Here is a 6,588-nt window from a genome sequence, read left to right on the forward strand (position 1 = left end):
ACTCCAGAATTTGAATTGTTGAAGGACAGCAACATTTCATTGTATGGCTTCAGAAACAGCATTTGTAAGGGACCTTTTCTTGACCCCTCTCACCCCAAGTATCACAGAGACATTATAGCTGTGGAATAAAAACAAAAATTCTCTTCCCTCTTTAACCAAAAAGTAGTCATAATAATTACTGTTGTCTTAGTTTTATCTTTATTGGGTCATCTCCTGCTGCCTACCACACGGTTGTGCATGTGCTGCTCTAGGCCTCATATCAGTTAAATAACTCCACTAGCTCAGACAAAACCAGTCTTTGGGAAGTGTGTTTTGTAAGTCTCTTTTTACATGGCTTTCTTAACCACAGTATGCTTCCCCCAGGTGTGGCCAGTGAGCTTGTCTTCACTTCACAAGCTGAAGAGAAACAGTAGAGAACCAGATAGCTGTGCTCTGTGTTTCCAAAAGCAGGCTACAAACACTCAACTCTTGTATGCATTGGGTCCTATGTACTTAAGTATAAGCATCCTGACTGTTTCCTTGTAATACAGACATCTAGTATGACTTTTTTTTCAGTTTGGGAGTTACAGTGATTTGAAAGAGCACAAATTTGATGTGACTGCTATTGGTATTCAGGTTGTATGTACAAACTGCACTATACTGTACTTTTTGTAAACTAATGTAAGTAGACGAAAAGATTGTACAACGTGTAGATCTGCCAACTGTAAGAAAAACAAACTTTACATAAACTGAGAATATATTGATTTTTCTTCCTTTTTTTTTTAAATAACCCCAAAACACCAAAGTTAGAGAGCAATCATTTTGGAACAGTCAGTACTTACCACTGCTTGTTAGATTGCTGAGATAACATGCATTTCATTTCCTGTTTGCAGAACTAGCTGCATGGAAGTGGCTAGTGATGGCCTTTTTGTGTTCCCAGTCATTCATACGAGCAAAAGAAATTGCTTTTGGTGGGTGGGGGAGCATTATCTTTGCATAAACACACTGCCTGTACTTTTTCTACTTCCTTTGTAGCATAAGAATGCATTTAAGTCCTAAGAGGTAGATCACTTTAAATGGCACCTACATTGTTTCATGGGGAAAAAAAATGTTTTGATTATTTGCGAGATAAGTATTGTATGTGTTGATTGTACACAGATTTTTTGCAATGCCCAATGGCTCACTGTTTCTATGGTGACTTCATCGTACATGTCCATTTCTATCATGCATTTAAATTGTTTTTTATTTGTACATAGTCCATTTAGTCTTTTCATCTTTATATAAACTGAAAATATGGAATACATAATAGATCAAGATGCTTAATTTTTAAGAACTTATATTTGTAAAAATTTCTCTATTGTGAATAAAGTCTTTTAATATATCTGTTCAACTTGTTATAATTTTTCCTAAGTGTGTTGCAGACGTAACTGCAGGAATCTGCTGCATAGTCTGGTTTGGCTCCAATGAATTTTGGTCACTATATTGGTTTGATACAGATTAGTACTCTGTGTACTTGTTAAGATACTACTGTTAATTAATGCTAGTGTATAGAATTGCTGCCACAGAAATAAATTCCTAGAAATTTTTTGTCAATAAAATTCATCCTACCTGATGTATTTTGGTAGAAAGTGAGCTTACTAATGAGAAGCAGGAAGCTGGAAAGTCACAGGCAGCAAGCACAGTGAAGGTCAGGCACTCCAATTTGTGTTCTGCACAACACAAGCAGGCTTCAGCTAAATGCCATTTAGGAGCAAAGACAGAAGAGGAGCTGACAAAGCTGTCACAGTGCCCAGCCTTACATGATCATGTAATGAAACACTATCGTTAGCCCATGCTCCAGAGGAGAGAGGAACAGTTGTCATAGGAACTGTAACTACATTTTGTGGCTGTAAGATCTCCAGTCTAAATATTGAAATAACAGCTACACCTCACAGATAACCTTGTTTTCTGTTTAGTAGAAAGCATCATCCAAAGATGACAATGAAATAAACTGCCATGATTTACAGAACAGTCTCAGTAGTATCAATTTCTGTCAAAGGACTCACTCATTAGACCTGCTTAAGTAATTTTTGGGGTTAGCTCTCAGATCTGGTGTCTCATTTTTTCAGCATAGATATGGGTGTGCAGCTCCCCAGTGCAATCCTGGGGTAGCCAACAGGCTGTCCTCCTCCTGTAGTGGCTCCAGGACCACAGAAAGTACTACTCAATGAGTTAAACATGAGCTAATGGACACCTCGGTGCAGCACGTTATACACAAGAGATGTAAATACAAGCCTGGGTTACAATTTCAACCAATTTGATCTCTTAATTGGATGCTTGGTGTGGTTTGCTTTCTGCAGGAGGAAAAGGAAATAGGACTGAGCCGACAATTAGTCGAGACAAACAGGGTTTGCCCCACTGTCTGCATTGCCCTATGGCCTGCTATATCACAGGGAGAAATCAGCACTCATATGAGAGCATCTGCTATGGAAACAGCCCTTCATCTGATCCGCCTTAATCTTGGGATTAGTCTGTCCTCGATCTCAAATGCAGGAGGAAAGATTATGCATCAAAAAGCAGTCTGCCAAACCCAGGAACCAGTCATCAAGACTCAGGAGTTCCTGTCTGAATACTGCGAGAAGAGATAAAACACAGGGTTTTGCTCTTTCCTGGTTTTATGCATTCATACATGCACAAAGTGGAGAATGGAGTAAGTCACTCAGCTGCAGAATTCAGTCAAAGCCTAGCAGGTTGTTTGCATTCAACAGTACCTCAAGAGCCAGCAGTTTGACCCTCGTTTCTGAGGTGTCTGCTCCTCTATCTGCACCAGCTTTCACTCACCTTGTAATTAAATCACCATAATCAAACTTTCTTTTGGAAGCCCCTCTAAAGCTTTCACATGCTGTCCGCATTTTCGGTGCACACTTTGTGGCTGTTTTGTGGAAGGTGGTTTGCCTTTCACCATTCCCAAAGTGACATTCTACAGGACATTAAAGAACCGTCTCACTATTGATATTTTATCCCTTCACTTCAATTGTACATTGCTTTCACACCATCAACCAGGTTAGCACAGAGCTACTCTTAGTCTTGAGTACCTGAAGTTAAAAAAAAGCAAAAATAAAGTTATCAGGATGACTATTATACTGTCTCATTCTGGCCACTGATTCGTCTGCCAAGGAGCATCACCTTATGACAAGGGGACTTGCTGGTACTCCAGAAGCCTAGAGAGGTGTTATGATTGGCAATGCACAGGACGGAATCGTACAACAGTTTGGGTTGTAAGGGACCTTAAAGATCATCTGGTCCAAACCCCTTGATGTGGGCAGGGACACCTCCCTCTAGACCAGGTTGCTCAAAGCCCCAACCTAAAGTTACTTATTTCAGCCATGGGGGACAGTTGAAGAATTCTGATGCTGCAAATAGCACTCCTACAGTAATGGCAGGTTATGTTATTTTTAAAAAAGTTCATCAGCACATATCCAAAGCAGCACACAGACAGTGGCATACTGAGTACTATGTAATACGCTGTCCCAGCTACTCCCAAACCATGGGAGTCAGCCCATCAAAGACCCATCTCCACACTCCCACAAGAGCAGAGGAGCAAGGAGGCAGGTAGGAACCCAAGCAAGGGACTCAGAGGAAAGGAGACCCTGTCCAGGCCCCCAGCCTCAGCCCTGGCACTCACCCATCAGGATGAGTCAACAGGAGCAAATCTCCAGAGCACCTTGCAGCAGGGAGTCATTGCCAAGGAGGATGCAGGAGAAGAGCATTTTGGCATTGCACAAGACACAGGATGCTTAGAGAAGGCATCAAAGGTGGGTAAAATGAGGGATACAGGTGATTTCTCAAGGACAGCAAAATAGAGGTGTAAGGGGCTTGTATGAGTGCTGAGTACCTATGTCTGTGCTAATCTGTGTCACTGGCCATACATATCGTACATACGTTCTGCATGGGTCTGTCTGTGTATACTCCTACTGGGCACACACACCAAGTCTTGCTACTGGCTAGGCCCGGGGCACAGAGCTGTGGGAGCCTCACCACTGCCAAGCTGCTCAAGTCAGCTGCCCAAGCACAACATGGCCCAGCAGCTATGGAAAAGAATGAGGCTCTGGAGTGCCTGTGTGGTGGGCAGCCGTCTCCCTGGTTGACCTCAGCTGGTTTGAACTTTGCTTATTAAAATACATGGTCAAAGTTTTTCAGCTTTCTTGCACTACTTAAGATCTCTGAGGTGTGATGCTCTCACCCAGCAGTTCAGATGTTATAACCCATCTTTCATCTCTAGCTGGAGGCTACTACTAACCTCTACCTGCTAAATAGTTGCTATTTAATAACCAGCACATTTCCTCCCAAAAAACTTTCCATTTTGATGCTTGTTCCTTGGGGAACCTCAGTTATGTGAAATATTTCTGTACTTCTTTCAATCTAGCACTTTACATTTGCTATTGGGGGCACCTCCGTTCTCTCAGCCCTGGGTACCTCAGGTCCCTCCAGCCCCTCTCAAAGGAGGAGGCTGCTCGCACTGAGATGTGTTCTCAGAGCTCTCTCCTCTGCTGCTGCTTGAATATAACCAGACAAGATGTGCTGCTTGCTCCCAGCACGTTAAATCCCTCAACTTCAAAAAACTCAGAATAAAAGGAGGCTCATAACCTTGCTGCTTTCACATTTGTTATGTCCAATTGTATATTCAAACTCATGTGAAAAAATTGTTGCCGTGTACTGTGAAGAACTAGATCCGTAAGCTTTGTCCTCTTCCCTCAATTTGCAATTTAAAGTATTACAATGTGCTATTTCAAAAGTACAGAGCAAAGAACTGCATAGCAGAGGGACAAAGTAAAGGATAAGCAACTATACCAAATGCTGTATTTACAAGAGTTTTTACGATAATGTGATTATCTTTCAGCTACAGATAAATGTGCAGCCACAGTTGCTTTCTTCTCCATTTGCTTCTGGGTTTGATGTAATTCCCAGCTTCTTTTGCATGCATTTCAAATGTTTTTCATCAGACATTTGCATTTAGCTTTCCAGTTGTAACAACTAGCCATAACTACTCCATGTTTTAAAAAAAAACCTAACAAAAAAAACCCACTGCAAAATTTTATGTTACATTAAATACTGAGCTACAATTCCATGGTACACAAGTAAGCAGAAAAAGAACTTATTCTAAAAACACATTTTTCATGTGCTCTTTCAATCATTACAGTCTATTCAACACCTTCTAATCTACAGCTGCACAAGAGTTTTGGGATTTGTCTCAGCCGTCCTCAAAGACATCACCCAGAGCTAACAAGGGTGACAGCAGCGAAACAATACAACACTCCATAGCCATTCTGGGCAGAGCTAAAATACACCAGATCACAGGAGAAACCCAGGGAAAGCAAAACACAATGGCTCAAAATACCACCAAAGGAGTCTAACATCTGGACACGTTTACTATGCTGTTCCCTGCAAAGGGCAGAGGGAGAAGAGGCTCAAACCACCCACTCAGATATCACAGAGCTCCTTCCCTGAGGAGCAGGAACCAGAGAGCTGGTCCCTGATGTTTTCCCTGTGTGAGGAGCAGTTTGCCACCAGTTTCCTTTGCTACCTGTCCATCCATGACCTGTGTCCCTCAGTGTGGGTGTCCCTCAGCCCTGCTGCCCACCCTCGTGCCACTACAGTGTGGCACAACGGTGGCTGGGTGCTGCAGACCAGACTTTGGGCATGCTGCAATGGAGGCACCATTAAGACCCACAGATGCTATCCTATGGGGTCACTGAACAATCTTCCCCCCACAGACCCCTCCTCAGTCCTACTGAGGTTCCCACTGACATATCACAACAGGACCTGGCAACAGGAGCAAGGCCTTTAGAAGTGCTCAGTTGCCACAAAGCCAGGTCTCTCTCACAGTATCTCAGCCAAGAAACGCTATAGAGATGAGCACACCGTATGGGAAGCAAGGTTACCGCAGCAGCTCAACTGCTCCTGGACTCCAGTCATTTCTGCAAAAACTCCACAGCCCAAGGAAGAAAGCTGCTTTATTTTGTTTCAATATTTTAACATTAAGCAGCAAACTGCCAAGAAGTAGCTTCAAACATGCTTTTTTCCACTGCTGGTTATGGTGTAACCGCACAGATGAGAAGAGAGCACGAACAAATCCATACTTGCCTAAAAGCAAACAAAAATTCTCCTTTCTAGCAGTCAAATGCACCAAGGACTCGCAATAAAATACCCACTGAGCATTAATCATCCACTACCCATGGAAGCTGGGAACAGAGTGCTCCCCTCTCCGCAGAGACAAACTCCCTCACGTTTCAGAGCATAGGAAAGCGCAAAAGCAAAATTCCTAAAAGTGGGAGCAGTGATGTCTCACAACACAGCACAGGCACTGCTCAGACAACCCAAGAAACTGAGTTTGTTCACTTAGTTCCAGTGCAAGCCATGCCAGCAAGAGAATGAAAAGCAAAGGAGAAGGCTGAGAGAGCAGGAGCTTAAAAGAAAGATACTAGAAAAGCCCAAGAGTCTCTAAAGAAAAAGAAACTTGTTATTTCCTCCTTTGCTCATAAAGCACTTTTCTACTGTAAGTGTCATTGCAAGAATACAGATAGACAGAAAACTAATTAAAACACACCTTCATGGTCTGATGGGACAGAG

Source organism: Mesitornis unicolor, unplaced genomic scaffold, assembly GCF_000695765.1.
Source record: "Mesitornis unicolor isolate BGI_N332 unplaced genomic scaffold, ASM69576v1 scaffold19333, whole genome shotgun sequence".
NCBI lineage: Eukaryota > Metazoa > Chordata > Aves > Mesitornithiformes > Mesitornithidae > Mesitornis > Mesitornis unicolor.